Consider the following 17,807-nt stretch of genomic DNA (forward strand, 5'->3'; position numbering starts at 1 on the left):
TCTTTGTTTCTTTTTCGCTGTTTCAATTGGCTCTATCCAACGTGTTTAACCAACCAACCAACCAACCAACCAACCAACCAACCAACCAACCAACCAATCAATCAATCATGTTTCCGTCTCGTGTGTTTAATATAGGGTCCAAGATCTTTTTTGTTTCTTTTTCGCTGTTTGAATTGGCCCTATCCAACGTGTTTTACCAACCAACCAACTAATCAATAAATCAATCAATCAATCATGGTCAATCAATCATGATCATGATCAATCAATCATGTTTCATGATCAATCAATCATGTTTCATGAAAAATTGAAATTTAATATTGTTCTTGCGTCACTTCTGAAAAAAAAATCCACATGTACTCTGAAACTACGAATACAATCGACCTCAAAATTTGCAGTCAGCAGGGCATACATGTACTAAAAGTTTGTAAAAAAATTTGGTGCAGATATCTCTCAAAGCTTTTCCTAGAGAAAAAAAATTGCAATGCCGTAAAAATTGCTTGCTAGGTCCGTAAATTTCAGTAAAAGCCTACAATAAAATGTCCGCTCCGAGATTGAAATACTAATCTGTGTTACAAACAGGTGCTGAAAAATGTACATTATCAGAAAATAATCCATAAATGTGTTTTAAAGTTACACCGGATCAAATAAATCCAAATCATGCACTGTTTGTGAACTGTCATCAAAATGTCAATTTCCTACAATGACAAAAGAAATTACATTGTGTGCATTCCGTCTCTATACATGTTGTCTGTTCAAAGTCCCCACCTAAAAAGGAATAAAAAGACTATCTTTTCGTTATTATAAACCCGTGTCACGTGATGTGGCGCGCGCGCTGTACCTAAAATAAAAGAAAAACTTTCCAAACTAAACATGAAACTTCTCCGGTAACAATAATATAGACCCCATACAGAAACAAACAAACAAACAAACAAACAAACAAACAAACAAACACCCCCCCCCCCCCCCAAATTCAATTAATTTTAAAGGGGGAAAGACCCCCTACAATTGCTTTAAAAAAGCAATTGATTTATATTGTAAAAAACCTTTTTAACCATTCTGTTCCGTTAATAAAAAAATTAAAAAAATCTCCCCGAGACCCCCTTTTGCCCCCCCCCCTTTTTTTTTTAACCCTCCACTTACAACTGAATATAGGTTGTGTGCTATCTATCCTTTCAACGGAAAACGAACGACAACTCCAGTTTTTTCCATATTATTAGGTCTTTCCACTTTTCTGTGGAAAGCCTATTGTATTTGTTCTGATTATTAGGTCTTTCCACTTTTCTGTGGAAAGCCTATTGTATTTGTTCTGATTATTATTATTATTATTATTATCTTTTTTTTTTTTTTCTTCCGCCAAATTTTGTTCTTGCGATAAATGTTTGTTTCGCAATATGTCGCTTAGATTTTTTTCATATTGTATCGTATAGGTTATGCGCTTTTAAATTTCACCCTGCTAAGCCGAACCATTTTCTTTGTAAGAGTTATCTCCCTATTCACTGTTTGTCATGTGTGTGCATCTCCTTCGTAACAAAATAAGAAAGCGACAAAATTCTTTTTACAAATTGTTCGTTACATCCTCAGGAATTTTTCGCTAATTTGGATCGAAGCGATTCGATGAAATTTTATAGGAGTTATGTACCTTTACGGAATAAATTTGTCGGTATGTTTTTTTAACTCATAAACCGTTAACCGTATAACCCTGGAATGTTTTTATTTGAGCCCCCTGGGTCCTAACTTAGAAAATAAGGTCAAGGTCAAAGGTCAAGGTCATATTTTAGATTTTCATATGTCTTTGATTTCCCTATAATTCTTGAATGGTTATAGATACAGAAAATTTAAGCAGTGAAAAATGTTCAGTACTTCAAGGGGCAACTTTGTTACATTATGACTGTATTGGTTTTACCATTATGTAAGGGACATAACCCCCATTGATGGTTTATAAAAAGCCATTATTAGGCAAAACACTTAAACAAAAGGTCCTTGACCCATAGGGTCTTTTGCAATGACATTGTGAAGCAATGACCTTGACAAAGGTCACAAGGTCAAAGGTCAAGGTCATGTACATATGTGATTTGGGGCACGACTTGAAGATTTTTATGTGTGTTTGCCAACCAACCAACCAACCAACCAATCATGATCAATCAATAATGATCAATCAACAAATCATGATCATGATCAATCAACCAATCATGATCATGATTAATCAATCAATCAATCATGTTTCCGTCTCATGTGTTTAATATAGGGTTCAAGATCTCCTTTGTTTCTTTTTCGCTGTTTCAATTGACCCTTTCCAACGTGTTTAACCAACCAACCAACCAACCAATCAATCAATCAATCAATCAATCAATCAATCATGATCAATCAATCATGATCAATCAATCATGTTTCCGTCTCGTCTCGTGTGTTTAATATAGGGTCCAAGATCTTCTTTGTTTCTTTTTCGCTGTTTCAATTGGCCCTATCCAACGTGTTTAACCAACCAACCAACCAACCAACCAACCAACCAATCAATCAATCAATCAATCAATCAATCAATCAATCATGATCAATCAATCAAGTTTCCGTCTCGTCTCGTGTGTTTAATATAGGGTCCAAGATCTTCTTTGTTTCTTTTTCGCTGTTTCAATTGGCCCTATCCAACGTGTTTAACCAACCAACCAACCAACCAACCAACCAACCAACCAATCAATCAATCAATCAATCAATCAATCAATCAATCAATCAATCAATCATGATCAATCAAGTTTCCGTCTCGTCTCGTGTGTTTAATATAAGGTCCAAGATCTTCTTTGTTTCTTTTTCGCTGTTTCAATTGGCTCTATCCAACGTGTTTAACCAACCAACCAACCAACCAACCAACCAACCAACCAACCAACCAACCAATCAATCAATCATGTTTCCGTCTCGTGTGTTTAATATAGGGTCCAAGATCTTTTTTGTTTCTTTTTCGCTGTTTGAATTGGCCCTATCCAACGTGTTTTACCAACCAACCAACTAATCAATAAATCAATCAATCAATCATGGTCAATCAATCATGATCATGATCAATCAATCATGTTTCATGATCAATCAATCATGTTTCATGAAAAATTGAAATTTAATATTGTTCTTGCGTCACTTCTGAAAAAAAAATCCACATGTACTCTGAAACTACGAATACAATCGACCTCAAAATTTGCAGTCAGCAGGGCATACATGTACTAAAAGTTTGTAAAAAAATTTGGTGCAGATATCTCTCAAAGCTTTTCCTAGAGAAAAAAAATTGCAATGCCGTAAAAATTGCTTGCTAGGTCCGTAAATTTCAGTAAAAGCCTACAATAAAATGTCCGCTCCGAGATTGAAATACTAATCTGTGTTACAAACAGGTGCTGAAAAATGTACATTATCAGAAAATAATCCATAAATGTGTTTTAAAGTTACACCGGATCAAATAAATCCAAATCATGCACTGTTTGTGAACTGTCATCAAAATGTCAATTTCCTACAATGACAAAAGAAATTACATTGTGTGCATTCCGTCTCTATACATGTTGTCTGTTCAAAGTCCCCACCTAAAAAGGAATAAAAAGACTATCTTTTCGTTATTATAAACCCGTGTCACGTGATGTGGCGCGCGCGCTGTACCTAAAATAAAAGAAAAACTTTCCAAACTAAACATGAAACTTCTCCGGTAACAATAATATAGACCCCATACAGAAACAAACAAACAAACAAACAAACAAACAAACAAACAAACACCCCCCCCCCCCCCCAAATTCAATTAATTTTAAAGGGGGAAAGACCCCCTACAATTGCTTTAAAAAAGCAATTGATTTATATTGTAAAAAACCTTTTTAACCATTCTGTTCCGTTAATAAAAAAATTAAAAAAATCTCCCCGAGACCCCCTTTTGCCCCCCCCCCCCTTTTTTTTTTAACCCTCCACTTACAACTGAATATAGGTTGTGTGCTATCTATCCTTTCAACGGAAAACGAACGACAACTCCAGTTTTTTCCATATTATTAGGTCTTTCCACTTTTCTGTGGAAAGCCTATTGTATTTGTTCTGATTATTAGGTCTTTCCACTTTTCTGTGGAAAGCCTATTGTATTTGTTCTGATTATTATTATTATTATTATTATCTTTTTTTTTTTTTTCTTCCGCCAAATTTTGTTCTTGCGATAAATGTTTGTTTCGCAATATGTCGCTTAGATTTTTTTCATATTGTATCGTATAGGTTATGCGCTTTTAAATTTCACCCTGCTAAGCCGAACCATTTTCTTTGTAAGAGTTATCTCCCTATTCACTGTTTGTCATGTGTGTGCATCTCCTTCGTAACAAAATAAGAAAGCGACAAAATTCTTTTTACAAATTGTTCGTTACATCCTCAGGAATTTTTCGCTAATTTGGATCGAAGCGATTCGATGAAATTTTATAGGAGTTATGTACCTTTACGGAATAAATTTGTCGGTATGTTTTTTTAACTCATAAACCGTTAACCGTATAACCCTGGAATGTTTTTATTTGAGCCCCCTGGGTCCTAACTTAGAAAATAAGGTCAAGGTCAAAGGTCAAGGTCATATTTTAGATTTTCATATGTCTTTGATTTCCCTATAATTCTTGAATGGTTATAGATACAGAAAATTTAAGCAGTGAAAAATGTTCAGTACTTCAAGGGGCAACTTTGTTACATTATGACTGTATTGGTTTTACCATTATGTAAGGGACATAACCCCCATTGATGGTTTATAAAAAGCCATTATTAGGCAAAACACTTAAACAAAAGGTCCTTGACCCATAGGGTCTTTTGCAATGACATTGTGAAGCAATGACCTTGACAAAGGTCACAAGGTCAAAGGTCAAGGTCATGTACATATGTGATTTGGGGCACGACTTGAAGATTTTTATGTGTGTTTGCCAACCAACCAACCAACCAACCAATCATGATCAATCAATAATGATCAATCAACAAATCATGATCATGATCAATCAACCAATCATGATCATGATTAATCAATCAATCAATCATGTTTCCGTCTCATGTGTTTAATATAGGGTTCAAGATCTCCTTTGTTTCTTTTTCGCTGTTTCAATTGACCCTTTCCAACGTGTTTAACCAACCAACCAACCAACCAATCAATCAATCAATCAATCAATCAATCAATCATGATCAATCAATCATGATCAATCAATCATGTTTCCGTCTCGTCTCGTGTGTTTAATATAGGGTCCAAGATCTTCTTTGTTTCTTTTTCGCTGTTTCAATTGGCCCTATCCAACGTGTTTAACCAACCAACCAACCAACCAACCAACCAACCAACCAACCAACCAACCAACCAATCAATCAATCAATCAATCAATCAATCAATCAATCATGATCAATCAATCAAGTTTCCGTCTCGTCTCGTGTGTTTAATATAGGGTCCAAGATCTTCTTTGTTTCTTTTTCGCTGTTTCAATTGGCCCTATCCAACGTGTTTAACCAACCAACCAACCAACCAACCAACCAACCAACCAATCAATCAATCAATCAATCAATCAATCAATCAATCAATCAATCAATCAATCATGATCAATCAAGTTTCCGTCTCGTCTCGTGTGTTTAATATAAGGTCCAAGATCTTCTTTGTTTCTTTTTCGCTGTTTCAATTGGCTCTATCCAACGTGTTTAACCAACCAACCAACCAACCAACCAACCAACCAACCAACCAACCAACCAATCAATCAATCATGTTTCCGTCTCGTGTGTTTAATATAGGGTCCAAGATCTTTTTTGTTTCTTTTTCGCTGTTTGAATTGGCCCTATCCAACGTGTTTTACCAACCAACCAACTAATCAATAAATCAATCAATCAATCATGGTCAATCAATCATGATCATGATCAATCAATCATGTTTCATGATCAATCAATCATGTTTCATGAAAAATTGAAATTTAATATTGTTCTTGCGTCACTTCTGAAAAAAAAATCCACATGTACTCTGAAACTACGAATACAATCGACCTCAAAATTTGCAGTCAGCAGGGCATACATGTACTAAAAGTTTGTAAAAAAATTTGGTGCAGATATCTCTCAAAGCTTTTCCTAGAGAAAAAAAATTGCAATGCCGTAAAAATTGCTTGCTAGGTCCGTAAATTTCAGTAAAAGCCTACAATAAAATGTCCGCTCCGAGATTGAAATACTAATCTGTGTTACAAACAGGTGCTGAAAAATGTACATTATCAGAAAATAATCCATAAATGTGTTTTAAAGTTACACCGGATCAAATAAATCCAAATCATGCACTGTTTGTGAACTGTCATCAAAATGTCAATTTCCTACAATGACAAAAGAAATTACATTGTGTGCATTCCGTCTCTATACATGTTGTCTGTTCAAAGTCCCCACCTAAAAAGGAATAAAAAGACTATCTTTTCGTTATTATAAACCCGTGTCACGTGATGTGGCGCGCGCGCTGTACCTAAAATAAAAGAAAAACTTTCCAAACTAAACATGAAACTTCTCCGGTAACAATAATATAGACCCCATACAGAAACAAACAAACAAACAAACAAACAAACAAACAAACAAACACCCCCCCCCCCCCCCCCCAAATTCAATTAATTTTAAAGGGGGAAAGACCCCCTACAATTGCTTTAAAAAAGCAATTGATTTATATTGTAAAAAACCTTTTTAACCATTCTGTTCCGTTAATAAAAAAATTAAAAAAATCTCCCCGAGACCCCCTTTTGCCCCCCCCCCTTTTTTTTTTAACCCTCCACTTACAACTGAATATAGGTTGTGTGCTATCTATCCTTTCAACGGAAAACGAACGACAACTCCAGTTTTTTCCATATTATTAGGTCTTTCCACTTTTCTGTGGAAAGCCTATTGTATTTGTTCTGATTATTAGGTCTTTCCACTTTTCTGTGGAAAGCCTATTGTATTTGTTCTGATTATTATTATTATTATTATTATCTTTTTTTTTTTTTTCTTCCGCCAAATTTTGTTCTTGCGATAAATGTTTGTTTCGCAATATGTCGCTTAGATTTTTTTCATATTGTATCGTATAGGTTATGCGCTTTTAAATTTCACCCTGCTAAGCCGAACCATTTTCTTTGTAAGAGTTATCTCCCTATTCACTGTTTGTCATGTGTGTGCATCTCCTTCGTAACAAAATAAGAAAGCGACAAAATTCTTTTTACAAATTGTTCGTTACATCCTCAGGAATTTTTCGCTAATTTGGATCGAAGCGATTCGATGAAATTTTATAGGAGTTATGTACCTTTACGGAATAAATTTGTCGGTATGTTTTTTTAACTCATAAACCGTTAACCGTATAACCCTGGAATGTTTTTATTTGAGCCCCCTGGGTCCTAACTTAGAAAATAAGGTCAAGGTCAAAGGTCAAGGTCATATTTTAGATTTTCATATGTCTTTGATTTCCCTATAATTCTTGAATGGTTATAGATACAGAAAATTTAAGCAGTGAAAAATGTTCAGTACTTCAAGGGGCAACTTTGTTACATTATGACTGTATTGGTTTTACCATTATGTAAGGGACATAACCCCCATTGATGGTTTATAAAAAGCCATTATTAGGCAAAACACTTAAACAAAAGGTCCTTGACCCATAGGGTCTTTTGCAATGACATTGTGAAGCAATGACCTTGACAAAGGTCACAAGGTCAAAGGTCAAGGTCATGTACATATGTGATTTGGGGCACGACTTGAAGATTTTTATGTGTGTTTGCCAACCAACCAACCAACCAACCAATCATGATCAATCAATAATGATCAATCAACAAATCATGATCATGATCAATCAACCAATCATGATCATGATTAATCAATCAATCAATCATGTTTCCGTCTCATGTGTTTAATATAGGGTTCAAGATCTCCTTTGTTTCTTTTTCGCTGTTTCAATTGACCCTTTCCAACGTGTTTAACCAACCAACCAACCAACCAATCAATCAATCAATCAATCAATCAATCAATCATGATCAATCAATCATGATCAATCAATCATGTTTCCGTCTCGTCTCGTGTGTTTAATATAGGGTCCAAGATCTTCTTTGTTTCTTTTTCGCTGTTTCAATTGGCCCTATCCAACGTGTTTAACCAACCAACCAACCAACCAACCAACCAACCAACCAACCAACCAACCAACCAATCAATCAATCAATCAATCAATCAATCAATCAATCATGATCAATCAATCAAGTTTCCGTCTCGTCTCGTGTGTTTAATATAGGGTCCAAGATCTTCTTTGTTTCTTTTTCGCTGTTTCAATTGGCCCTATCCAACGTGTTTAACCAACCAACCAACCAACCAACCAACCAACCAACCAATCAATCAATCAATCAATCAATCAATCAATCAATCAATCAATCAATGATCAATCAAGTTTCCGTCTCGTCTCGTGTGTTTAATATAAGGTCCAAGATCTTCTTTGTTTCTTTTTCGCTGTTTCAATTGGCCCTATCCAACGTGTTTAACCAACCAACCAACCAACCAACCAACCAACCAACCAACCAACCAACCAATCAATCAATCATGTTTCCGTCTCGTGTGTTTAATATAGGGTCCAAGATCTTTTTTGTTTCTTTTTCGCTGTTTGAATTGGCCCTATCCAACGTGTTTTACCAACCAACCAACTAATCAATAAATCAATCAATCAATCATGGTCAATCAATCATGATCATGATCAATCAATCATGTTTCATGATCAATCAATCATGTTTCATGAAAAATTGAAATTTAATATTGTTCTTGCGTCACTTCTGAAAAAAAAATCCACATGTACTCTGAAACTACGAATACAATCGACCTCAAAATTTGCAGTCAGCAGGGCATACATGTACTAAAAGTTTGTAAAAAAATTTGGTGCAGATATCTCTCAAAGCTTTTCCTAGAGAAAAAAAATTGCAATGCCGTAAAAATTGCTTGCTAGGTCCGTAAATTTCAGTAAAAGCCTACAATAAAATGTCCGCTCCGAGATTGAAATACTAATCTGTGTTACAAACAGGTGCTGAAAAATGTACATTATCAGAAAATAATCCATAAATGTGTTTTAAAGTTACACCGGATCAAATAAATCCAAATCATGCACTGTTTGTGAACTGTCATCAAAATGTCAATTTCCTACAATGACAAAAGAAATTACATTGTGTGCATTCCGTCTCTATACATGTTGTCTGTTCAAAGTCCCCACCTAAAAAGGAATAAAAAGACTATCTTTTCGTTATTATAAACCCGTGTCACGTGATGTGGCGCGCGCGCTGTACCTAAAATAAAAGAAAAACTTTCCAAACTAAACATGAAACTTCTCCGGTAACAATAATATAGACCCCATACAGAAACAAACAAACAAACAAACAAACAAACAAACAAACAAACACCCCCCCCCCCCCAAATTCAATTAATTTTAAAGGGGGAAAGACCCCCTACAATTGCTTTAAAAAAGCAATTGATTTATATTGTAAAAAACCTTTTTAACCATTCTGTTCCGTTAATAAAAAAATTAAAAAAATCTCCCCGAGACCCCCTTTTGCCCCCCCCCCCCTTTTTTTTTTAACCCTCCACTTACAACTGAATATAGGTTGTGTGCTATCTATCCTTTCAACGGAAAACGAACGACAACTCCAGTTTTTTCCATATTATTAGGTCTTTCCACTTTTCTGTGGAAAGCCTATTGTATTTGTTCTGATTATTAGGTCTTTCCACTTTTCTGTGGAAAGCCTATTGTATTTGTTCTGATTATTATTATTATTATTATTATCTTTTTTTTTTTTTTCTTCCGCCAAATTTTGTTCTTGCGATAAATGTTTGTTTCGCAATATGTCGCTTAGATTTTTTTCATATTGTATCGTATAGGTTATGCGCTTTTAAATTTCACCCTGCTAAGCCGAACCATTTTCTTTGTAAGAGTTATCTCCCTATTCACTGTTTGTCATGTGTGTGCATCTCCTTCGTAACAAAATAAGAAAGCGACAAAATTCTTTTTACAAATTGTTCGTTACATCCTCAGGAATTTTTCGCTAATTTGGATCGAAGCGATTCGATGAAATTTTATAGGAGTTATGTACCTTTACGGAATAAATTTGTCGGTATGTTTTTTTAACTCATAAACCGTTAACCGTATAACCCTGGAATGTTTTTATTTGAGCCCCCTGGGTCCTAACTTAGAAAATAAGGTCAAGGTCAAAGGTCAAGGTCATATTTTAGATTTTCATATGTCTTTGATTTCCCTATAATTCTTGAATGGTTATAGATACAGAAAATTTAAGCAGTGAAAAATGTTCAGTACTTCAAGGGGCAACTTTGTTACATTATGACTGTATTGGTTTTACCATTATGTAAGGGACATAACCCCCATTGATGGTTTATAAAAAGCCATTATTAGGCAAAACACTTAAACAAAAGGTCCTTGACCCATAGGGTCTTTTGCAATGACATTGTGAAGCAATGACCTTGACAAAGGTCACAAGGTCAAAGGTCAAGGTCATGTACATATGTGATTTGGGGCACGACTTGAAGATTTTTATGTGTGTTTGCCAACCAACCAACCAACCAACCAATCATGATCAATCAATAATGATCAATCAACAAATCATGATCATGATCAATCAACCAATCATGATCATGATTAATCAATCAATCAATCATGTTTCCGTCTCATGTGTTTAATATAGGGTTCAAGATCTCCTTTGTTTCTTTTTCGCTGTTTCAATTGACCCTTTCCAACGTGTTTAACCAACCAACCAACCAACCAATCAATCAATCAATCAATCAATCAATCAATCATGATCAATCAATCATGATCAATCAATCATGTTTCCGTCTCGTCTCGTGTGTTTAATATAGGGTCCAAGATCTTCTTTGTTTCTTTTTCGCTGTTTCAATTGGCCCTATCCAACGTGTTTAACCAACCAACCAACCAACCAACCAACCAACCAACCAACCAACCAACCAACCAATCAATCAATCAATCAATCAATCAATCAATCAATCATGATCAATCAATCAAGTTTCCGTCTCGTCTCGTGTGTTTAATATAGGGTCCAAGATCTTCTTTGTTTCTTTTTCGCTGTTTCAATTGGCCCTATCCAACGTGTTTAACCAACCAACCAACCAACCAACCAACCAACCAACCAATCAATCAATCAATCAATCAATCAATCAATCAATCAATCAATCAATCATGATCAATCAAGTTTCCGTCTCGTCTCGTGTGTTTAATATAAGGTCCAAGATCTTCTTTGTTTCTTTTTCGCTGTTTCAATTGGCCCTATCCAACGTGTTTAACCAACCAACCAACCAACCAACCAACCAACCAACCAACCAACCAACCAATCAATCAATCATGTTTCCGTCTCGTGTGTTTAATATAGGGTCCAAGATCTTTTTTGTTTCTTTTTCGCTGTTTGAATTGGCCCTATCCAACGTGTTTTACCAACCAACCAACTAATCAATAAATCAATCAATCAATCATGGTCAATCAATCATGATCATGATCAATCAATCATGTTTCATGATCAATCAATCATGTTTCATGAAAAATTGAAATTTAATATTGTTCTTGCGTCACTTCTGAAAAAAAAATCCACATGTACTCTGAAACTACGAATACAATCGACCTCAAAATTTGCAGTCAGCAGGGCATACATGTACTAAAAGTTTGTAAAAAAATTTGGTGCAGATATCTCTCAAAGCTTTTCCTAGAGAAAAAAAATTGCAATGCCGTAAAAATTGCTTGCTAGGTCCGTAAATTTCAGTAAAAGCCTACAATAAAATGTCCGCTCCGAGATTGAAATACTAATCTGTGTTACAAACAGGTGCTGAAAAATGTACATTATCAGAAAATAATCCATAAATGTGTTTTAAAGTTACACCGGATCAAATAAATCCAAATCATGCACTGTTTGTGAACTGTCATCAAAATGTCAATTTCCTACAATGACAAAAGAAATTACATTGTGTGCATTCCGTCTCTATACATGTTGTCTGTTCAAAGTCCCCACCTAAAAAGGAATAAAAAGACTATCTTTTCGTTATTATAAACCCGTGTCACGTGATGTGGCGCGCGCGCTGTACCTAAAATAAAAGAAAAACTTTCCAAACTAAACATGAAACTTCTCCGGTAACAATAATATAGACCCCATACAGAAACAAACAAACAAACAAACAAACAAACAAACAAACAAACACCCCCCCCCCCCCAAATTCAATTAATTTTAAAGGGGGAAAGACCCCCTACAATTGCTTTAAAAAAGCAATTGATTTATATTGTAAAAAACCTTTTTAACCATTCTGTTCCGTTAATAAAAAAATTAAAAAAATCTCCCCGAGACCCCCTTTTGCCCCCCCCCCCTTTTTTTTTTAACCCTCCACTTACAACTGAATATAGGTTGTGTGCTATCTATCCTTTCAACGGAAAACGAACGACAACTCCAGTTTTTTCCATATTATTAGGTCTTTCCACTTTTCTGTGGAAAGCCTATTGTATTTGTTCTGATTATTAGGTCTTTCCACTTTTCTGTGGAAAGCCTATTGTATTTGTTCTGATTATTATTATTATTATTATTATCTTTTTTTTTTTTTTCTTCCGCCAAATTTTGTTCTTGCGATAAATGTTTGTTTCGCAATATGTCGCTTAGATTTTTTTCATATTGTATCGTATAGGTTATGCGCTTTTAAATTTCACCCTGCTAAGCCGAACCATTTTCTTTGTAAGAGTTATCTCCCTATTCACTGTTTGTCATGTGTGTGCATCTCCTTCGTAACAAAATAAGAAAGCGACAAAATTCTTTTTACAAATTGTTCGTTACATCCTCAGGAATTTTTCGCTAATTTGGATCGAAGCGATTCGATGAAATTTTATAGGAGTTATGTACCTTTACGGAATAAATTTGTCGGTATGTTTTTTTAACTCATAAACCGTTAACCGTATAACCCTGGAATGTTTTTATTTGAGCCCCCTGGGTCCTAACTTAGAAAATAAGGTCAAGGTCAAAGGTCAAGGTCATATTTTAGATTTTCATATGTCTTTGATTTCCCTATAATTCTTGAATGGTTATAGATACAGAAAATTTAAGCAGTGAAAAATGTTCAGTACTTCAAGGGGCAACTTTGTTACATTATGACTGTATTGGTTTTACCATTATGTAAGGGACATAACCCCCATTGATGGTTTATAAAAAGCCATTATTAGGCAAAACACTTAAACAAAAGGTCCTTGACCCATAGGGTCTTTTGCAATGACATTGTGAAGCAATGACCTTGACAAAGGTCACAAGGTCAAAGGTCAAGGTCATGTACATATGTGATTTGGGGCACGACTTGAAGATTTTTATGTGTGTTTGCCAACCAACCAACCAACCAACCAATCATGATCAATCAATAATGATCAATCAACAAATCATGATCATGATCAATCAACCAATCATGATCATGATTAATCAATCAATCAATCATGTTTCCGTCTCATGTGTTTAATATAGGGTTCAAGATCTCCTTTGTTTCTTTTTCGCTGTTTCAATTGACCCTTTCCAACGTGTTTAACCAACCAACCAACCAACCAATCAATCAATCAATCAATCAATCAATCAATCATGATCAATCAATCATGATCAATCAATCATGTTTCCGTCTCGTCTCGTGTGTTTAATATAGGGTCCAAGATCTTCTTTGTTTCTTTTTCGCTGTTTCAATTGGCCCTATCCAACGTGTTTAACCAACCAACCAACCAACCAACCAACCAACCAACCAACCAACCAACCAACCAATCAATCAATCAATCAATCAATCAATCAATCAATCATGATCAATCAATCAAGTTTCCGTCTCGTCTCGTGTGTTTAATATAGGGTCCAAGATCTTCTTTGTTTCTTTTTCGCTGTTTCAATTGGCCCTATCCAACGTGTTTAACCAACCAACCAACCAACCAACCAACCAACCAACCAATCAATCAATCAATCAATCAATCAATCAATCAATCAATCAATCAATCATGATCAATCAAGTTTCCGTCTCGTCTCGTGTGTTTAATATAAGGTCCAAGATCTTCTTTGTTTCTTTTTCGCTGTTTCAATTGGCCCTATCCAACGTGTTTAACCAACCAACCAACCAACCAACCAACCAACCAACCAACCAACCAACCAATCAATCAATCATGTTTCCGTCTCGTGTGTTTAATATAGGGTCCAAGATCTTTTTTGTTTCTTTTTCGCTGTTTGAATTGGCCCTATCCAACGTGTTTTACCAACCAACCAACTAATCAATAAATCAATCAATCAATCATGGTCAATCAATCATGATCATGATCAATCAATCATGTTTCATGATCAATCAATCATGTTTCATGAAAAATTGAAATTTAATATTGTTCTTGCGTCACTTCTGAAAAAAAAATCCACATGTACTCTGAAACTACGAATACAATCGACCTCAAAATTTGCAGTCAGCAGGGCATACATGTACTAAAAGTTTGTAAAAAAATTTGGTGCAGATATCTCTCAAAGCTTTTCCTAGAGAAAAAAAATTGCAATGCCGTAAAAATTGCTTGCTAGGTCCGTAAATTTCAGTAAAAGCCTACAATAAAATGTCCGCTCCGAGATTGAAATACTAATCTGTGTTACAAACAGGTGCTGAAAAATGTACATTATCAGAAAATAATCCATAAATGTGTTTTAAAGTTACACCGGATCAAATAAATCCAAATCATGCACTGTTTGTGAACTGTCATCAAAATGTCAATTTCCTACAATGACAAAAGAAATTACATTGTGTGCATTCCGTCTCTATACATGTTGTCTGTTCAAAGTCCCCACCTAAAAAGGAATAAAAAGACTATCTTTTCGTTATTATAAACCCGTGTCACGTGATGTGGCGCGCGCGCTGTACCTAAAATAAAAGAAAAACTTTCCAAACTAAACATGAAACTTCTCCGGTAACAATAATATAGACCCCATACAGAAACAAACAAACAAACAAACAAACAAACAAACAAACAAACACCCCCCCCCCCCCCAAATTCAATTAATTTTAAAGGGGGAAAGACCCCCTACAATTGCTTTAAAAAAGCAATTGATTTATATTGTAAAAAACCTTTTTAACCATTCTGTTCCGTTAATAAAAAAATTAAAAAAATCTCCCCGAGACCCCCTTTTGCCCCCCCCCCCCTTTTTTTTTTAACCCTCCACTTACAACTGAATATAGGTTGGCTATCTATCCTTTCAACGGAAAACGAACGACAACTCCAGTTTTTTCCATATTATTAGGTCTTTCCACTTTTCTGTGGAAAGCCTATTGTATTTGTTCTGATTATTAGGTCTTTCCACTTTTCTGTGGAAAGCCTATTGTATTTGTTCTGATTATTATTATTATTATTATTATCTTTTTTTTTTTTTTCTTCCGCCAAATTTTGTTCTTGCGATAAATGTTTGTTTCGCAATATGTCGCTTAGATTTTTTTCATATTGTATCGTATAGGTTATGCGCTTTTAAATTTCACCCTGCTAAGCCGAACCATTTTCTTTGTAAGAGTTATCTCCCTATTCACTGTTTGTCATGTGTGTGCATCTCCTTCGTAACAAAATAAGAAAGCGACAAAATTCTTTTTACAAATTGTTCGTTACATCCTCAGGAATTTTTCGCTAATTTGGATCGAAGCGATTCGATGAAATTTTATAGGAGTTATGTACCTTTACGGAATAAATTTGTCGGTATGTTTTTTTAACTCATAAACCGTTAACCGTATAACCCTGGAATGTTTTTATTTGAGCCCCCTGGGTCCTAACTTAGAAAATAAGGTCAAGGTCAAAGGTCAAGGTCATATTTTAGATTTTCATATGTCTTTGATTTCCCTATAATTCTTGAATGGTTATAGATACAGAAAATTTAAGCAGTGAAAAATGTTCAGTACTTCAAGGGGCAACTTTGTTACATTATGACTGTATTGGTTTTACCATTATGTAAGGGACATAACCCCCATTGATGGTTTATAAAAAGCCATTATTAGGCAAAACACTTAAACAAAAGGTCCTTGACCCATAGGGTCTTTTGCAATGACATTGTGAAGCAATGACCTTGACAAAGGTCACAAGGTCAAAGGTCAAGGTCATGTACATATGTGATTTGGGGCACGACTTGAAGATTTTTATGTGTGTTTGCCAACCAACCAACCAACCAACCAATCATGATCAATCAATAATGATCAATCAACAAATCATGATCATGATCAATCAACCAATCATGATCATGATTAATCAATCAATCAATCATGTTTCCGTCTCATGTGTTTAATATAGGGTTCAAGATCTCCTTTGTTTCTTTTTCGCTGTTTCAATTGACCCTTTCCAACGTGTTTAACCAACCAACCAACCAACCAATCAATCAATCAATCAATCAATCAATCAATCATGATCAATCAATCATGATCAATCAATCATGTTTCCGTCTCGTCTCGTGTGTTTAATATAGGGTCCAAGATCTTCTTTGTTTCTTTTTCGCTGTTTCAATTGGCCCTATCCAACGTGTTTAACCAACCAACCAACCAACCAACCAACCAACCAACCAACCAACCAACCAACCAATCAATCAATCAATCAATCAATCAATCAATCAATCATGATCAATCAATCAAGTTTCCGTCTCGTCTCGTGTGTTTAATATAGGGTCCAAGATCTTCTTTGTTTCTTTTTCGCTGTTTCAATTGGCCCTATCCAACGTGTTTAACCAACCAACCAACCAACCAACCAACCAACCAACCAATCAATCAATCAATCAATCAATCAATCAATCAATCAATCAATCAATCATGATCAATCAAGTTTCCGTCTCGTCTCGTGTGTTTAATATAAGGTCCAAGATCTTCTTTGTTTCTTTTTCGCTGTTTCAATTGGCCCTATCCAACGTGTTTAACCAACCAACCAACCAACCAACCAACCAACCAACCAACCAACCAATCAATCAATCATGTTTCCGTCTCGTGTGTTTAATATAGGGTCCAAGATCTTTTTTGTTTCTTTTTCGCTGTTTGAATTGGCCCTATCCAACGTGTTTTACCAACCAACCAACTAATCAATAAATCAATCAATCAATCATGGTCAATCAATCATGATCATGATCAATCAATCATGTTTCATGATCAATCAATCATGTTTCATGAAAAATTGAAATTTAATATTGTTCTTGCGTCACTTCTGAAAAAAAAATCCACATGTACTCTGAAACTACGAATACAATCGACCTCAAAATTTGCAGTCAGCAGGGCATACATGTACTAAAAGTTTGTAAAAAAATTTGGTGCAGATATCTCTCAAAGCTTTTCCTAGAGAAAAAAAATTGCAATGCCGTAAAAATTGCTTGCTAGGTCCGTAAATTTCAGTAAAAGCCTACAATAAAATGTCCGCTCCGAGATTGAAATACTAATCTGTGTTACAAACAGGTGCTGAAAAATGTACATTATCAGAAAATAATCCATAAATGTGTTTTAAAGTTACACCGGATCAAATAAATCCAAATCATGCACTGTTTGTGAACTGTCATCAAAATGTCAATTTCCTACAATGACAAAAGAAATTACATTGTGTGCATTCCGTCTCTATACATGTTGTCTGTTCAAAGTCCCCACCTAAAAAGGAATAAAAAGACTATCTTTTCGTTATTATAAACCCGTGTCACGTGATGTGGCGCGCGCGCTGTACCTAAAATAAAAGAAAAACTTTCCAAACTAAACATGAAACTTCTCCGGTAACAATAATATAGACCCCATACAGAAACAAACAAACAAACAAACAAACAAACAAACAAACAAACACCCCCCCCCCCCCCAAATTCAAT

The sequence above is a fragment of the Mytilus trossulus genome, chromosome 9 (genome assembly GCF_036588685.1).
Source record: "Mytilus trossulus isolate FHL-02 chromosome 9, PNRI_Mtr1.1.1.hap1, whole genome shotgun sequence".
Classification (NCBI taxonomy): domain Eukaryota; kingdom Metazoa; phylum Mollusca; class Bivalvia; order Mytilida; family Mytilidae; genus Mytilus; species Mytilus trossulus.